The sequence below is a fragment of the Bubalus kerabau genome, chromosome 19 (assembly GCF_029407905.1).
Source record: "Bubalus kerabau isolate K-KA32 ecotype Philippines breed swamp buffalo chromosome 19, PCC_UOA_SB_1v2, whole genome shotgun sequence".
In the NCBI taxonomy this organism is placed as follows: Eukaryota; Metazoa; Chordata; class Mammalia; order Artiodactyla; family Bovidae; genus Bubalus; species Bubalus kerabau.
Genome location: NC_073642.1, coordinates 9,589,210 through 9,608,140, shown reverse-complemented (window position 1 = coordinate 9,608,140; position 18,931 = coordinate 9,589,210).

The window sequence follows — 18,931 nt, the reverse complement described above, 5'->3', positions numbered from 1 at the left end:
TTCTTCTGCCTGAAGAATTTCTTTTACCTCTTCTTGCAGCACAGATCTGCTGGTAATTACTTCAGTTGCTATCAGTCAGTCTGTTCAGTCGCTCAATCATGTCCGACTCTTTGCGACCCCATGAATCGCAGCACTCCAGGCCTCCCTGTCCATCACCAACTCCCAGAGTTCACTCAGACTCACGTCCATCGAGTCAGTGATGCCATCCAGCCATCTCATCCTCTGTCGTCCCCTTCTCCTCCTGCCCCCAATCCCTCCCAGCATCAGAGTCTTTTCCAATGAGTCAACTCTTCGCATGAGGTGGCCAAGGGTACTGGAGTTTCAGCTTTAGCATCATTCCTTCCAAAGAAATCCCAGGGCTGATCTCCTTCAGAATGGACTGGTTGGATCTCCTTGCAGTCCAAGGGACTCTCAAGAGTCTTCTCCAACACCCCAGTTCAAAAGCATCAATTCTTCGGTGCTCAGCCTTCTTCACAGTCCAACTCTCACATCCATACATGACCACAGGAAAAACCATAGCCTTGACTAGACAGACCTTTGTTGGCAAAGTAATGTCTCTGCTTTTGAATATGCTATCTAGGTTGGTCATAAATTTCCTTCCAAGGAGCAAGTGTCTTTTAATTTCATGGCTGCAGTCACCATCTGTAGTGATTTTGGAGCCCCAAAATATAAAGTCTGACACTTTCATGATTTGAAATATCAGTTTGCAAATGAAGGGATGGAGCCAAAGCAAAAAGAATACCCAGCTGTGGATGTGACTGGTGATAGAAGCAAGGTCTGATGCTGGAAAGAACAATATTGCATAGGAACCTGGAATGTCAGGTCCATGAATCAAGGCAAATTGGAAGTGATCAAACAAGAGATGGCAAGAGTGAATGTCAACATTCTAGGAATCAGCGAACTGAAATGGACTGGAATGGGTGAATTTAACTCAGATGACCATTATATCTACTACTGCGGGCAGGAATCTCTCAGAAGAAATGGAGTAGCCATCATGGTCAACAAAAGAGTCCTAAATGCAGTACTTGGATGCAATCTCAAAAACGACAGATTGATCTCTGTTCGTTTCCAAGGCAAACCATTCAATATTACAGTAATCCAAGTCTATGCCCCAACCAGTAACGCTGAAGAAGCTGAACGGTTCTATGAAGACCTGCAAGACCTTTTAGAACTAACACCCCGAAAAGATGTCCTTTTCATTATAGGGGACTGGAATGCAAAAGTAGGAAGTCAAGAAACACCTGGAGTAACAGGCAAATTTGGCCTTGGAATATGGAATGAAGCAGGGCAAAGACTGATAGAGTTTTGCCAAGAAAATGCACTGGTCATAACAAACACCCTCTTCCAACAACACAAGAGAAGACTCTACACATGGACATCACCAGATGGTCAACACTGAAATCAGATTGATTATATTCTTTGCAGCCAAAGATGGAGAAGCTCTATACAGTCAGCAAAAACAAGACCAGGGCTGACTGTGTCTCAGATCATGAACTCCTTATTGCCAGATTCAGACTTAAATTGAAGAAAGTAGGGAAAACCACTAGACCATTCAGGTATGACCTAAATCAAATCCCTTATGATTATACAGTGGAAGTGAGAAATAGATTTAAGGGCCTAGATCTGATAGATAGAGTGCCTGATGAACTATGGAATGAGGTTCGTGATATTGTACAGGAGACAGGGATCAAGACCATCCCCATGGAAAAGAAATGCAAAAAAGCAAAATGGCTGTCTGGGGAGGCCTTACAAATAGCTGTGAAAAGAAGAGAAGCAAAAAGCAAAGGAGAAAAGGAAACATATAGACACCTGAATGCAGAGTTCCAAAGAATAGCAAGAAGAGATAAGAAAGCCTTGTTCAGCGATCAATGCAAAGAAATAGAGGAAAACAACAGAATCGGAAAGACTAGAGATCTCTTCAAGAAAATCAGAGATACCAAAGGGACATTTCATGCAAAGATGAGCTCGATAAAGGACAGAAATGGTATGGACCTAACAGAAGCAGAAGATATTAAGAAGAGATGGCAAGAATACACAGAAGAACTGTACAAAAAAGATCTTCATGACCCAGATAATCACAGTGGTGTGATCACTCACCTAGAGCCAGACATCCTAGAATGTGAAGTCAAGTGGGCCTTAGAAAGCATCACTACAAAGCTAGTGGAGGTGATGGAATTCCAGTTGAGCTATTCCAAATCCTGAAAGATGATGCTGTGAAAGTGCTGCACTCAATATGCCAGCAAATTTGGAAAACTCAGCAGTGGCCACAGGACTGGAAAAGGTCAGTTTTCATTCCAATCCCAAAGAAAGGCAATGCCAAAGAGTGCTCAAACTACCGCACAATTGCACTCATCTCACACGCTAGTAAAGTAATGCTTAAAATTCTCCATGCCAGGCTTCAGCAATATGTGAACCGTGAACTTCCTGATGTTCAAGCTGGTTTTAGAAAAGGCAGAGGAACCAGAGATCAAATTGCTAACATCCACTGGATCATGTAAAAAGCAAGAGAGTTCCAGAAAAACATCTATTTCTGCTTTCTTGACTATGCCAAAGCCTTTAACTGTGTGGATCACAATAAACTGTGGAAAATTCTTCAAGAGATGGGAATACCAGAACACCTGATCTGCCTCTTGAGAAATTTGTATGCAGGTCAGGAAGCAACAGTTAGAACTGGCCATGGAACAACAGACTGGTTCCAAATAGGAAAAGGAGTACGTCAAGGCTGTATATTGTCACCCTGTTTATTTAACTTATATGCAGAGTACATCATGAGAAACGCTGGACTAGAAAAACACAAGCTGGAATCAAGATTGTTGGGAGAAATATCAAAAACCTCAGATATGCAGATGACACCACCCTTATGGCAGAAAGTGAAGAGGAACTCAAAAGCCTCTTGATGAAAGTGAAAGAGGAGAGTGAAAAAGTTGGCTTAAAGCTCAACATTCAGAAAACGAAGATCATGGCATCTGGTCCCACCACTTCATGGGAAATAGATGGGGAAACAGTGTCAGACTTCATTTTTCTGGGCTCCAAAATCACTGCAGATGGTGACTGCAGCCATGAAATTAAGAGACGCTTACTCCTTGGAAGGAAAGTTATGACCAACCTAGATAGCATATTCAAAAGCAGAGACATTAGTTTGCCAACAAAGTTTCATCTAGTCAAGGCTATGGTTTTTCCTGTGGTCATGTATGGATGTGAGAGATGGACTGTGAAGAAGGCTGAGTGCCGAAGAATTGATGCTTTTGAACTGGGGTGTTGGAGAAGACTCTTGAGAGTCCCTTGGACTGCAAGGAGATCCAACCAGTCCATTCTGAAGGAGATCAGCCCTGGGATTTCTTTGGAAGGAATGATGCTAAAGCTGAAACTCCAGTACTTTGGCCACCTCATGCGAAGAGTTGACTCATTGGAAAAGACTCTGATGCTGGGAGGGATTGGGGGCAGGAGGAGAAGGGGATGACAGAGGATGAGATAGCTGGATGGCATCACTGACTCGATGGACACGAGTCTGAGTGAACTCTGGGAGTTGGTGATGGACAGGGAGGCCTGGAGTGCTGCGATTCATGGGGTTACAAAGAGTCAGACACGACTGAGCAACTGATCTGATCTGATCTGATAGTACATCAGAAAAAAAACTTTATTTATTTTGCCTTTATTTCTTGAAAGGTATATTCAATATGCATAGAACTTCAGGTTAGCAGTCTTTGCTCTCAGCGCTTTCAGTGTACTGCTTCACTGTCCTCTCACTCGCATTGTCACAATGAACCTGGTGCCGTCCTCATCCTTGCTCTTCTGTACGTTTGGTATCACTTTTCTCTGGCAGCTTTTCAGGTTTCTGTTTATCAGGGGTTTTGAGAAACTTGATTATGGTGTGCCTTGTTGCACTTTTCTTCTTACATCTTGTGGATTTATTGAGCTCCTGTATGCTGCTAAGTCACTTCAGTCATGTCCGACTCTGTGCCACCCCATAGACGGCAGCCCACCAGGCTCCCCCATTTCTGGGATTCTCCAGGCAAGAACACTGGAGTGGGTTGCCATTGCCTTCTCCAATGCATGAAAGTGAAAAGTGAAAGTGAAGTCGCTCAGTCCTGTCCGACTCTTAGCGACCCCATGGACTACAGCCCACCAGGCTCCTCCATCCATGGTATTTTCCAGGCAAGAGTACTGGAGTGGGGTGCCGTCACCTTCTCTGGAGCTTCTGTATAGCTTTTATCAAATCTAGGACATATTTGTCTATTACTTATTTGAATATTTTATATCCTCTCATCCTTCTTCAGGGAGTACATTGACACATATGTTAGGCTGATTAAAGCAGTCCCACAGCTTATCAAGGCTCTGTTAATATTTTTTAAAATAATTTCTAATTTTATTTTAGATCGTTTCCATTATCGCTCTCAAATTCACTGATCTTTTCTTCTGCGATATATCAACTGTCATTACCCAATATGCTTCTTCTCAAAGTTTTCATCTCTAGAATTTTGACTGGGGTCTTCTTTACATTTTTTTTAAACACTTGGAACAAACTCATAATAACTATTGCAATGCTTTTCTCTGCTAATTCTATCCCAGTTCTAGGTCAGCTCTGATTGATTGCTTTTCTCATTACAAATTCTATGTTTCTGCTTCTTTGCATGCCTGGTAAACTTTGTTTTGATGATGGACTTTTGACTTTGTTGAGTACTGGATATTTTTTTACTTCCCATAAATATTCTGAACTTTGATCTGAAATATAGTTAAATTACCTTGAAACAGTTTCATCCTTTCTGTTCTAGCCTTTATGTTACATTATGCAGGTTCTGCACATTGCTCAGTCTATGGCAAATTACTCCCCATTACTAATACAGGAACTTCCTGAGTTTTCTACCCAATGTTCTGTGATTTATGGGCTTTTCCAACCCAATAATTGGAATCAGCAGTACCCCCAGCCATGTGTGAATTCCAGGCACTATTTTCTAGTCTTTTCAGATATTTTATTTGTTTGTTTCTCCCTGGAACCAGGTATTTTTCCGCCACACATGTGCTGATCAGTGCTCTGATGAACATTCCAAGGAAGCTTGAATCTGCATATATTCTAGATTCTCTGGTGCAGGCTCCTCTCTGGTGCTCTGTCCTGCAAGCCCATGTCACTTTCATCCCCCAAGACACTCACCTACTTCTCCCCAGATCAGCATGGGCAAACTTTGCCCTGATTTCCCCCTCCTTGTCCCATGGCCTAGCAACTCTCCTAATGCAATCAACAAGAGAAAATTATGAAGCTGTCTATACTGGTTTCTGGTCTCTCAGTGGTAACTGTCTTTCACTGCCTGATATTCAGTGTCTTCAAAATGATTTTACATATATTTGTCTGTTTATGTTTCATTGTTCCAGGTAGGAGGGAAAAAATCTGTTCCCTCTTACTCTATCGTAAGAGAATCTGAAGGCTAATTTCCCCCTTTTTATCCAGCTAACTCATAAAATCTAAAATCTTGATTTTTCCACTACATAGAAAAAAAACTTCTGCCATTCAAATTCTTAGACCTTCTCAATTCTATCTAAGGACCATTGTGGGGCCTGCAAACTGTAGTGTAAAAAAACCCTGCTCAAGAAAGCTCAAGCATCCTGTAGTAAAATTTCATCTTAATTTTCATTAACCTCTAATTGAAACTTGGCATTTCCTCCCATTATAAATGTATGCCACAAACCACAGTAGTGTTAACACTATGGTAGGTAACTTTGTCACCCTGGAGGAGGGCCCAGCAACCCACTCCAGTATTCTTGCCTGGAGAACCCCTTGGACAGAGGAACCTGGCGGGCTACAGTCCACAGGGTTGCAAAGAGTTGGACACGACTGAAGTGACTTAGCATACACAAAGTAACTTTGTCACAAATAAAAAAATCACATACATGTCATTTCACTGTGTGTTTTTACCCTGCTTTGGAAAGTGGAGACAGCCTGGAGATCATAAACATGCGTCCCTCTCTCTCTCAGCTTCCCCTGTGCAGTCCCCCTCCCTTACATGATGACCTTGGAATATCCTAGAAATTTCTTTCTGCCTTGTGCATTACCCACATATTTTCTGTATTTTGTCTAGTTCTATTCATGGCTTGGTCCACTGATGGAGTGGCATCAACACCCTCCTTTCACATATGGGGAACAAGACTCAGTGAGCATAATCAAGGTCTCAGGAATGGTAGCATCCAGAACACTTCCATTTCTGTTTTCCAACCCTGGAGTTCCTCTACCCAGCATTGTGTCTGCTATTTCTGTACCAGGGTTTAGCTTAAAGTTGTCACAAAATAACAAACTCAGCCATCAGCTTATGAGCATTAAAATGCTTTCCTACCACCAAGAGGTATCTGGAGTTAAAATTCTTTTGCTGTCTAGTTGCATAAAAACCTAAAATTGTGACTTGTGAGACAATAGAGTATCATTTATTCGGCTTATATTAAACTAAACGTATAATAAATATGGGCTTCCCTGGTGGCTCAGTGGTAAACAATCCATCTGCTAATGCAGGAGATGCAGGTTTGATCCCTGGGTTGGGAAGATACCCTGGAGAAAGAAATGGCAACCGCGTCCAGTATTCTTGGCTGGAGAATCCCATAGACAGCTACAGTCCATGGGGTCGCTAAAGAGCCGGACATGACTTAGCGACTAAACAGCAATATAATAAATACTGAATTATGCTCACATGAGCAGTGTGTACTAGCTGCTCAATGTCTGAGAAGACTGGGAGAAAGCCATAGAATGGAAGATGAAAGGGCCCATCAATTTAATATTACATAACATGCAGTGCTCTGACAGATTTGTCATTTTTTGGAAAAAGAACTGGAAAAATCACATGTGCTCATAGAGACAAGTAGAATAAGCATTTTCTATTTCCATCAAAAAGTACAATATTTCTTATTGCAGTTCTGATATTTTAAATGATGAGAGGAGGTTCTATCCTCCTCTTGGCCCAATCAGCTTCTTAGAGTCAACATCAACACAAGTACATGCCCATAACTTGAAAATTTGAAAATAAAAAGGCTTTGAAAGTTGCCTTCAGAGCTACAACATTTAAGCCACTTGTTAAATGTTGATATATCAGCCTTATTGAACTACATAAGATTCTATGTTGTTTGTTGCTGTTCAGCCACTAAACTCTGTCCAACTCTTCGCAATCCCACGGACTATAGCATACCAGGTTCCTCTGTCCTTCACTATGTCCCTGAGTTTGCTCAAAATCATATCCAATGAGTTGGTCTTGCTATCTAACCATCTTATCCTTTGCTGTTCCCTTCTCCTTTTGCCTTCAGTCTTTTCCAGCATCCAGGTGTTTTCCAACCAGTTGGCTCTTCGCATCAAATGGCAAAAATATTGCAGCTTCAGCTTCAGCATCCTTCCAATGAACATTCAGGACTAATTTCCTTTAGGATTGACTGGTTTGACCTCCTTGCAGTCCAAGGGACTCTCAAGAGTCTTCTCCAACACCACAGATCAAAAGCATCAATTCTTTGGGGCTCAGCTTTCTTTATGGTCCAACACTCACATCCATACATGATTACTGGAAAAACCATAGCTTTAACTATATGACCTTTGCTGGCAAAATGATGTCTCTGCTTTTTAACATGCTGTCTAGGTTTATCATGGTTTTCCTTCCAAAGAGCAAATGTCTTTTCATTTCATGGCTGCAGTCACTGTCTGCAGTGATTTTTGGAGCCCAAGAAAACGAAATTTGTCATCAGTTCCACTTAGAAAAAGGAGAAAAAAGTATTCTCTATGAAAAAAAAAAATGGCTCTAGAGTAAATACCTGTTGCTGCTGCTGCTAAGTCCCTTCAGTCGTGTCCGACTCTGTGCGACCCCATAGATGGCAGCCCCCCAAGCTCCGCCATCCCTGGGATTCTCCAGGCAAGAACACTGCAGTGGGTTGCCATTTCCTTCTCCAATGCATGAAACTGAAGTCACTCAGTTGTGTCCGAGGGAAACCTTATTTTTCTATAGACTTCGATCACCAACCCAGCGATGCATTTCTCAGAAAGAAACCCTCAAGTGCATGTATCAGAAAACACTGGTGGAGATGAAATCCAAGGAGGTGGCCAGACTCAGAACCCCCTTCAGGATCACAGACTAATGACTGTCTTTCAGGTCTTAATCAACTGATCTCAACAGGTCTTTGTCAGTCTGGGTTTTCTAGGCTTCCCATTAGGCTTCCCACTGCTCCATCACCCCTTCTAAAGCTGCAGCAGTAGCTGCTAAGTCTGGTGACCCAGGAGACCAGCCTTCCAGGTGCAGGTACTTAGCTTCCCTCCAGTTCACTGTCTGGATTTATGATCCACTACTGCTTAATAAGTTTATCCCATTCTAGAACATCTAAAGAAAGGGGCTACTGGCTAAAGCAAAAGAAGGGAATGGCAAAAAGTATCACTGAGCACCTAGAGCAGAGCTGCAAGTGGCTACAGATATTAATGTTCACTACCTCTTCCATATTCCCAGCACTGGGGTAACATCATTCCAGTGTTCTAGATAAGGGGCTAACATATCATTTGCCAAAGGCCCCAGGGATAGCATGACAAACTGGGTCAAGGTCTGTCTTCCCCTAATCACCATGCTCTTCCTGAGCCATGTGATAGTCACCTGTGTGCATGCTTGCTCAGTCATCCAGTTCTGTCTGACTCTTTGCCACCCCATGGACTGTGGCCCGCCTGGCTCCTCTGTCCATGAGATTCTCCCAGCAAGAATACTGGAGTGGGTTGCCACTTCCTACTTCAGGGGATCTTCCGGACCCAAAGATCGAACCCATGTCTCCTGGGTCTCCTGCATTGACAGGCAGATTCTTTACCACTGGGCTACCTGGAAAGCCCTAGTTATATACATCAGTCAGTCAGTCAGTTCAGTCGCTCAGTCGTGTCCAACTCTTTGTGACCCCAGGAATCGCAGCACGCCAGGCCTCCCTGTCCATCACCAACTCCCGGCGTTCACTCAGACTCACGTCCATCAAGTCAGTGATGCCATCCAGCCATCTCATCCTCTGTCATCCCCTTCTCCTCCCACCCCCAATCCCTCCCAGCATCAGAGTCTTTTCCAGTGAGTAAACTCTTCACATGAGGTGGCCAAAGTACTGGAGTTTCAGCTTTAGCATCATTCCTTCCAAAGAAATCCCAGGGCTGATGTCCTTCAGAATGGACTGGTTGGATCTCCTTGCAGTCCAAGGGACTCTCAAGAGTCTTCTCCAACACCACAGTTCATAGCAGCGTCCAAAATATCCAGCAACTCCCAGAGAAATCAAGATCTTCATCTCCAGTGAGTATCAGCAAGTAGTAGCTCTCATCTTAAAGTTAAATCTTTCCTCTGTCCTGTGAAAAATGCCATTGGTAATTTGACAGAAATTGCACTGAATCCAAGTGATGCCATATGTTACAACATGGATGAACCTAGAGATTATCATACTAGGTGCAGAAGATCAGACAGAGAAGGACAAATATCATGGAATATAACTCAAATGTGGAATACAATTTTTAATATGATATAAATGAACTTATTTAAAAACAAAAATACACTCAGATTTTGAAGACAAATTTATGGTTACCAGAGGGGAAATGTGGGGAGGAGAGTTAAATTAGGAGTTTGAGATTAACATGTACACACATATATATAAAATAGATAACCAACAAGGACCTACTGTATAGCAGAGGAAACCCTACTCAATACTCTATAATAATCTAAATGGGAAAATAATCTGAAAAAGAATGAATATATGCATATGTATAACTGAATCACTTTGATATGCACCAGAAACTAACAGAAAATTGTAGATCAATTACAGTCCAATAAATTTTTTTAAATGTTCACATTTGCTGAATGATTTTCTTTTTTGGTCATGCTGCCCAACTTGGTGGGATCCTAGCTCCTGACCAGGGATTGAACCTGGGGCTTTGGCAGTGAGTGAAAGTACAGAGTCTTAACCACTGGACTGCCAGGGAATTTCCTACTCCAACAAAATTAAAAAGAAAAAAAAGAAATGTGATCAATGAGATGGAATGACAGAAAATATAAAGGGTGAGAAAACTTGCTAGCTGAATCTTTACAAACTTCAAGAATTCTTAGAGAAGATTTTTTAAAACACTGTACAAATCTGAACCTTTAAAACTACTCTCATTCAGGAACACAGAGATCAGGATTCCAAAATGTGATTTGATTCAATTTCAGAGGAGTCAGTTAAAGGTAGAATAATTCATAAGTTTAAACTACATGGTGCTTCACTTAACAATAGAAGATTAGGACTAAAGGTAATCATCCGAATTTCTGCCATATTTTACTGCAGTTTTGCCACTTGCCCTAACTCTTTTTGCTGTTGCTAGTACTGGCTATACTGACCTTGACACCAGAGTGACCACTGTCTACAGGCTGAATCCATGAGCCTATCCAAGTTAATAGGAATTTCATTTTAATGTATCCGTTATACTTGACTGACAAAGGATGCTCTCTATGTATGTAAGTTCTGAAAAGAAAAATCCATCTCAAACAATAAAATGGAGTGCCTTATGATGGAAAAAGTATGGAAAATAATTATAAGAATTACAGTAATAATAATAATGTTATTATGACCCCAAATAAAATTGAAAAAAGGCAAAAAGCCAATCTACAAAATTGCTCTTGTTCCAAGAATATCTAGCTTCTGGTCATTTCAAAAGGCACCAGATCCTGCTGCAGCCACGTCAAGCTCAGGTCAACCCATCCCCACCTCATCCAATGCATTAGGAATTCTGCAAATGAGTGTTCTTGGTTCACAAGGGGTTTGATCACAGAAAGCTAGTTGTTGATCTTCGGATGCCTGCAGGCCTGCAATCTGTGCTACAAGTTTATCCCTCCCAGGAAAAAAAAAAAGCAGGGGGAAGGAAGGATGAGACAAGAGGATGGAACCAATACAAGCAGCTGTAACAGGCTAATTGGACCCTTGTGGGCCACCAGTAGGTACAAAATTAAAACAAACAGAGCCTCTCATTGTGCCCTTTCAGGACTGAACCTACCCTGGGTCTATCAGCTTGTCCCCTGCCTCCTCCCCTCATCCCCATTTTTAAAGGACCTAATTATGGATCTTTCTGAAGGATCACAAGCCAGTTTTTATCTAAAAAGAATAAGGTATTTTGCCTCCAAACTGGAGACACTGTTAGAAGTTGGTAATTAGTATGACTTGTTAATGGAGTTTGGCTGTGATTAAGTGGTGATTGAGTGCTAGCTTGGTGCCTGTCAGTGGCTAAGCCTGGGAGGGTGAGAGATGTTTAATGAGACACCTGTTGTTGGGGGCCCACTGGGGTTTGTTGCAGTTGATTGGCACTTGGACGCAGTGCACTCGGTGCAGGGGGCTGGGCTGAGCCTGGCAGGCAGTTGGCATCACAGCGGAGCCTGCTGCTCCCAGCAAGTCAGGGCTGGCCGCGTTTCCCAAGCTGAGAGTCTGTCCAGGCCTGCAGTCACGTGTTCCCATGTCATCTGGGCTGGCTGACTGTGCTGTGACTCCTAGGGGGTGCTGCACCCACCCTGCAGGAGGAAGATCCCTAAGTCTCCAGGAACCCTGGCTCCCCACCAAACACCGCGCTGGGTGTTGGGTGTCCCTCCCCTCATCCAACCTCTCCTGCCCCCAGTGTACAGATGAGGAATCTGAGGCCACGGCAAGTTAAAGAGTTTGCCCAAGTTGACATAGCCACCTCCAGGACCAGAGACACTGCCCTCAGACACAAGCCCCTTTTAAATTTTAAAAGGATCCCCAAGGAGCACATTAAAAATTCAGGTTATGATTGAATAGGTCTGGGGGAATCACTTTTCCTAAGAGTTTCCAAACAGGGCCTATACTCTGAATGCAAGTCTATAGGATACTTGGAGAAGGCAATGGCAACCCACTCCAGTACTCTTGCCTGGAAAATCCCATGGGCGGAGGAGCCTGGTAGGTTACAGTCCATGGGGTCGCTAAGAGTCGGACATGACTGAGCGACTTCACTTTCACTTTTCACTTTGATGCATTGGAGAAGGAAATGGCAACCCACTCCAGTGTTCTTGCCTGGAGAATCCCAGGGATGGGGGAGCCTGGTGGGCTGCTGTCTATGGGTCGCACAGAGTCGGACATGACTGAAGCGACTTAGCAGCAGCAGCAGCAGCAGCTATAGAATACTTCCTTGTCTTTGAGTCAAACGGAACCCACAAAAGAGAAATGCATTATTGTATTTTTCAATTTTATGATTAAGACTTTGCTGTGCTATGCTCAGTCCTGTCAGACTCTTTGGGTAGCCTGCCAGGTCCCTGTGTCCATGGGATTCTCTAGGCAAAAATACTGGAGCGGGTTTTCATTTCCTCCTCAAGGGATCTTCCCAATCCAGGAATCAAACCCCTGTCTCTTGCGTCTCCTGCATTGGCAGGCGGGTTCTTTCCCACTAAGTCACCTGGGAGGCCCCATGATTAAGACTACATCGTGCTTTTTAAGGAAGAGAGAGAAGGGATGTGCATAGCACCATTTTAACCTCCTCTTCGCCCCCCAGATAGAGCCTGACATTAAAGATGCTTGGGAACTCCTTACCTAAGTATGAAGTGGGCGCAGCCCAGAAGTGTGAGGCAGACCTGAAAATCACGGGAGGCTCAAGCCCCGCACTAGCACGCCAGCAGAACATTTCTGGGAGGGAAAGAGAGTCTCACCTTGGGGGCTCTGCTCATTGAGGTGTTGGGGATCCAGTTGCCACCACCCTGACGCCTGCCCCTGACCCCGACTGCAGGTGCCCCCTCCAAATCCACTTGATAAACGTCACCCTTTCCAGCTCAGGGACCAGGAACCTCCGAGAAAACAGCCCTTTGTTCTTTCCCGACAGTTGTTTGGGGCCGAAGGTGGAGTCAAAACACATGTGAGGGGTCACGAAGGCCCCTCACCCACCTGGGCCCTGTTCAGCTTCGGTTCAGGAGGGGCGGTCACCCGGCCTACAACTGACCTTACCAGTGACTCGGATTACAATTTGCGCCACATTTTTTCAGACATTCAGAGGAACCTTTTCTGAGCTCGAAAAAATTTGGGCTCCCTTGGATCACGCTTGTTGAGCATGAAAATACCTGAAGAACAATCTCAGATGCCTTAGGTCCCGACACCAATATTAAAATCAGATAAAACTGAAGGGGTAATTCACAAAACAAAAGCCAAATACTTTGTTTTAAATTCTATAGATGATTGAGGGGAAAAGTGATTTTGTTCTGATCATCCAAATAACTGTCTCATTGCTGGGCTTCCCTGTACTGAGGGAGGCCAGGCCTGAGGGGAATACAACATTACATCAAATTTATTTCTCCTGTATTGAAATGATCAGGGTGTTAATTTATTTTTTCTAGAGGAATAAAATATTTAGCTGATGTGGGTGGTTTATTTCAAATTTGATAGAAAAAAACGTGTCATGTTAGCCACAATTTGATCTAATAAAAGGCAAGACCAAAATAAGTTATTTAAAAATTTTTGTAGGTATTTTCTTTTTTGCATTTGTATACACAGCATTAGAATGTAAGGTGTTTACCATGACATTTCCAGTAGAAAAGTATGCTTTAGGGGGTGGGTAGGAGGAATATGAATTGGGTGATTGGGACTGACATAATATTCACTATAGATACTATGCCTGAAATAGATAACTAATCTGTATAGCACAGGAAACTCTACTCAGGGATTCCTGGTGACCTAAATGGGAAAGAAATCCAAAAAAGAGAGGATATATGTCAACATATAGCTGATTGACTTTGCTGCACAGCAGAAACTAACAGCACTGTGAAGGAACTATTCTCCAATAAGAGCTTCCGTGGTGGCTCAGATGGTAAAGAAGCTGTCAGGAATGCAGGAGACCTGGGTCCGATCCCTGGGTCAGGAAGATCCCCTTGGGAAGGGCATGGCAACCCACTCCAGCATTCTTGCCTAGAAAATCCCCTGGACAGAGGAGCTTGGTGGGCTACAGTCCATGGGGTCGCAAAGAGTCGGACACAACTAAAGTGACTAAAACTTACTTATACTCCTATAAAAACTAATTTTAAGAAAAGGTATGGTTTAGACTTCTAGACGGATATCAGTCTCTCAACAGGAATTCAGTACTTTTTCTGGTGAACATGGGGATAAGGGACAATCATATGCCAGAAACTTACAGGTGATGCAGATACGGCTGATGGGAATCCTTTTTATAACTGTTAAAGTTTTCAAGTACCAAAAGGTGCTACATCTCAAGGATCCCATATGAAAAAGGAATATGCAAAATGCTTTAGGATGGAGTGCATAAACAGCAGATCTGAAGGCAGATGGATTTGGGAGAGAGACCTGGTTCTGCCAAGTATGAGCTATGTAGCTTTGGACCAGGGGCTTAAATTCTTTGGTCCCCAGTTTCTCTATTAATAGTTTGGAAGCAGTCACATTATCTTGAAATATTGCTCTGAGACTTGGATATAAGGTATGGAAAGCTCCTGGTATATGGCAGACACTGGATGAACCCTGAAGAGGGTTTATGTTGATCATTGTCCCACGTGGTACAGCCCTACACTGGTGACCATCTCCCAGGACCAGAAGCTTGGAGGGAATCCATTTAACCATTTCACATCACAGAGACAGACTCAGAAACACCCATCCAGGTATCATCCCCTCTCACCTGGACTACTGAGATAGCTTATGAATAACAGGTCTCCTTGACTGATTGTGACACATTCTCTCCAATACCTGTTGTTTACATCAAAGTCAGAGTGATCATTTTCAAGTAGCACTGACATGTATACACTGCTGCTGCTAAGTTGCTTCAGTCGTCTCCGACTCTGTGTGACCCTACAGACAGCAGCCCACCAGGCTCCCCCATCCCTGAGATTCTCCAGGACGCTGGAGTGGGTTGCCATTTCCTTCTCCAATGCATGAAAGTGAAAAGTGAAAGTGAAGTTGCTCAGTCGTGTCCAACTCCTAGCGACCCCATGGACTGCAACCTACCAGGCCCCTCCATCCATGGGATTTTCCAGGCAAGAGTACTGGAGTGGGTTGCCATTGCCTTCTCCTAATTTCTCCATAGTTCTGATCAACTCTAACACATCATATTTTGTTGTTCCTGAATGGTAATATCTTGCTCTTTCCCATGGAGGCAGAGGCCTTGCTTGGTTCCTTGACAATCTCAGGCACTTAGAAACATTTCCTGGAACCCCATAAAAAGATGGTGTACAAATGGACAAATGAGTGAATAAATGAATGAGTGAGTTTGCGACTAACAGTAGGCCCTGGATGACTGTATGTTGAGTGACTGAATGGAACTGGCTCTATTAATAAGGCCTGTCTCTTAACAGGAATCAGCCTCCTGTAGGGCAGGGCCATCTCTTTTGGCCCGTGCAGAACAACTCAACATGTTCTAGTGGGAAAGAATCAGAAAAGATTCAGCCAGTGTGAAAAACTGAAGCCCAGAGATGGAAAACTAATCAGGGCAAGAGGAACGTAAACCCAGGGTCAGGTCTTCTAGCCTCAGTGTGCCATGACTTTGTCCTTGCTGCCCCTTTCCTGGGCCCACTGCCCCCTGAAGACTCCTGAGCAGAGAGCTAGGGTTCCGGAAGCACATCGGTCATGTGACTGCCTGATGCTGGCCCCTGTTATTGTGAATGTTGCAGATCCCATCATGCATCTGACCGAGAGAAGCAAGGCCTTTATTCCTCAGAGCAGGAGAGTAAATGGTGATAACCCTGGAGTAATTCCCAGTAAAACCCCTGGAAGGAAAATCCATCATGTGTTCAGCCCTGCTATTCTTTGGGCACAGCGGTTAGTAGGAGCTTCTTCCTGACACCGGGATGCAGTGGTTCAAGAGAACTGCTTGAGTCCATCTAACCAGGAGGGTGATGTTCTGCATACTCCAGGATGCTTCTGCTGATGTGCGCGCTATATGGGTAAAAAGAGCCACAGGTCTTCAGGGGGCAAAACGCAGAGTCCCAAGATGAGAGGGCAAATATGCATAGAGCCCAGCCCCACAGCGGGGAAAACTCCCTGTATCCACTGTTTTAACTAGGTTTGGCCCCTGGCAGAGTGTGTGAAAGAGGCAGATCTGCTTGGGAAGTTTTGTTTTTTGTTGTTCATTTCCTAAATCCTGTCCAACTCTTTACGACTCCATGAACATGCACACCAGGCTCCTCTGCCCTGCACCATCTCCTAGTTTGCTCAAATTCATGTCCATTGAGTCAGTGATGCTCTCTAAACATCTTATCCTCTGCTGACCCATCTCCTTTTGCCTTCAATCTTTCCCAACATCAGGGTCTTTTCCAATGAGTTGGCTCTTTGCATCAGGTGACCAAAGTACTGGAGTTTCAGCTTCAGCATCAGTCCACCCAATGAATATTCAGGTTTGATATCCTTTAGGATTGATCAGTTTGATCCTCTTGCTGTCCAAGGGACTCTCAAGAGTCTTCTCCAGCACCACAGTTCAAAAGCATCAGTTCTTTAGTGCTCAGCCTCCTTTATGTCCAGCTCTCAGATCCATACATGACTACTGGAAAAACCATACCTTTGCCATCACCATTGGCCAAGTGACATCTCTGCTTTTTAATATGCTGTCTAGGTTGGTCATAGTTTTTCTCCCAAGGATCAAGTGTCTTTTAATTTCATGGCTGCAGCCACTGTCCGCAGTGATTTTGGAGCCCAAGAAAATAAAGTCTGTCACTGCTTTCACTTTTCCCTCCATCTATTTGGAATTAAGTGATGGGACCAGATGCCAAGCTTAATCACAGAATAAACTTAGAATCATGACCAGTGAGGCCTGAAAACATCCACAGAGGCAGTACACAAGAAGGGAAGGACCCCCCCCCCCCACAGATAAGTTAAGAACTGCAGGAGGACCCCAAAACAGGGTCTGCAGAATGTGGCCAATGCTATGGGATGAGTCATACAGATGAGCTGACAGTACCAGAGACAGTGCCGTCTGTCCCCATGTAGCCTTGACCTGAAAAGCCTGCCCATCAGAACGGCGCTGCATGTCACTAAATGTTCAGGGGTATGGGGTTCTGTTTGTGTGTGTGTTAGTCACTCAGTCATGTCTGACTCTTTGTGACCCTATGGACTGTGGCCCACCAGGCTCCTCTGTCCATGGAATTCTCCAAGCAAGAATACAGGAGTGGGTAGCGTTCCCTTCTCTAGAGGATCTTCCCTACCCAGGGATCGAACCTGGGTCTCCAGCATTGCAGGCAGATTCTTCACTGTATGAGCCACCTGCAATCCTGGGATTCTCTTTAGGTTACCCGTACTACAACAAATTGGGTCTCTAGTTCACACTCCAGAGTGTAGGTTTCATCATTCTCAACTGATCGTTTTGTTTTCATCCTGAAGTTCCCAACTGAAAAAACCTTCAGGCTAATATGTTCAAGGGCTATATAGTATTGATGGGTATTTACTGATTTTATAATTAAGATCTCGGTGCATCATCCAGAATTGGTAAAATCAAGAACTTTTAGGTCATGGCCCTAAGTAGGCTTATGTCAAGGTGTGTACACATTATACTAATGCACAGAACAAGGAACAGGCACACCTCATTTTCTTGTGCTTTGCTTTACTGTGCTTTGCAGGTATTGTGTTTTTGTTTTGTTTTGTTACAAACTGAGGATTTGTGGCAACCCTGCATTGAGCAAGTCTATCGGTGCCATTTTTCAATAGCATTTGCTTGCTTCATGCGTTTGTGTCACATTTCAATAATTCTTACAGTTTGTAACCTTTTTCATTCTTTTTTGTTTGTTATAGTGGTCTGTGATCTGTGATGTTCTATGACTTGCTGACGGAGAAAGTGATGGCACCCCACTCCAGTATTCTTTCCTGGAGAATCCCAGGGACGGGGGAGCCTGATGGGCTGCCGTTTATGGGGTCGCACAGAGTCGGACACGACTGAAGCGACTTAGCAGCAGCAGCAGCAGCAGCATGACTTGCTGAAGGCTCAGATGATAGCATTTTTCAGCAAAATTGCATCTATTAATTAAGATATACACATTGCTTTTTGGGCTTCCCTCACAACTCAATTAGTAAAGAATCTGCCTCCAATGCAGGAGACCTGGGTTCAATCCCTGGGTCAGGAAGATCCTCTGGAGAAAAAAAATGGCAACCCACTCCAGTATTCTTGCCTGGAGAATCCCATGGACAGAGGAGCCTGGCAGGCAACAGTCCATGGTGTCACAAGAGTTGGACATGACTTAGCAACTAAACCACCATTGTCTTTTAGATATAATGCTATTGCATACTTAACAGACTACAATTTAGTGTTAACACCAACTGTATACACACTGGGAAATCAAAAAATTGTTGTGACTCATTTTATTACCAAATATGCCTTATTGCTTGTATCCTAGGTATGCCTAGGATACAAGCAGTAAAGGATACTAAGCTTCATATATATTATGTAATTTAAGCCCAAGTGGTAGGCATGATTCTCTCGATTTTTATAGATGAGGAAAGTTGGAGAAAATCAGTGGCTGTACTCTGCTTTGGTGCTGATTTAGTCATGTCATGTCCAACTCTTGGGACTCCACAGACTGTAACCCCCCAGGCTCCTCTGTCCATGAGATTTCCCAGGCAAGAATATTGGAGTGGGTTGCCATTTGTTTCTCCAAGGGATCTTCCTGAACCTCGGACCTAACACTGGTCTCCTACATCGCAGGCAGATTCTTTATCAACTGAGCCACCAGGGAACAAAAATAATCCCAGGGTGGGGCACTTAAACAGCAGAAATTAAGTTCCTCACTGTTCTGGCAGCTGAAAGTCCGAGCTCAAGACGTGGGAAGTGTTGGTTCTTCTGTGGCCTCTCTCCTTGGCTTGCAGACAGCCACCTGCTTTCTGTGTCCTCACACGGCCCTTCCTCTGTGCACACTGATCTCTGGTGTCTCTTTGTGTGTCCAGAGCCTCTCTTCTTATATAAAAACCGGTCAGATTGGGTTACAACGCACTCTGTAGGCCTCATTTTAATTTCACCACCTCT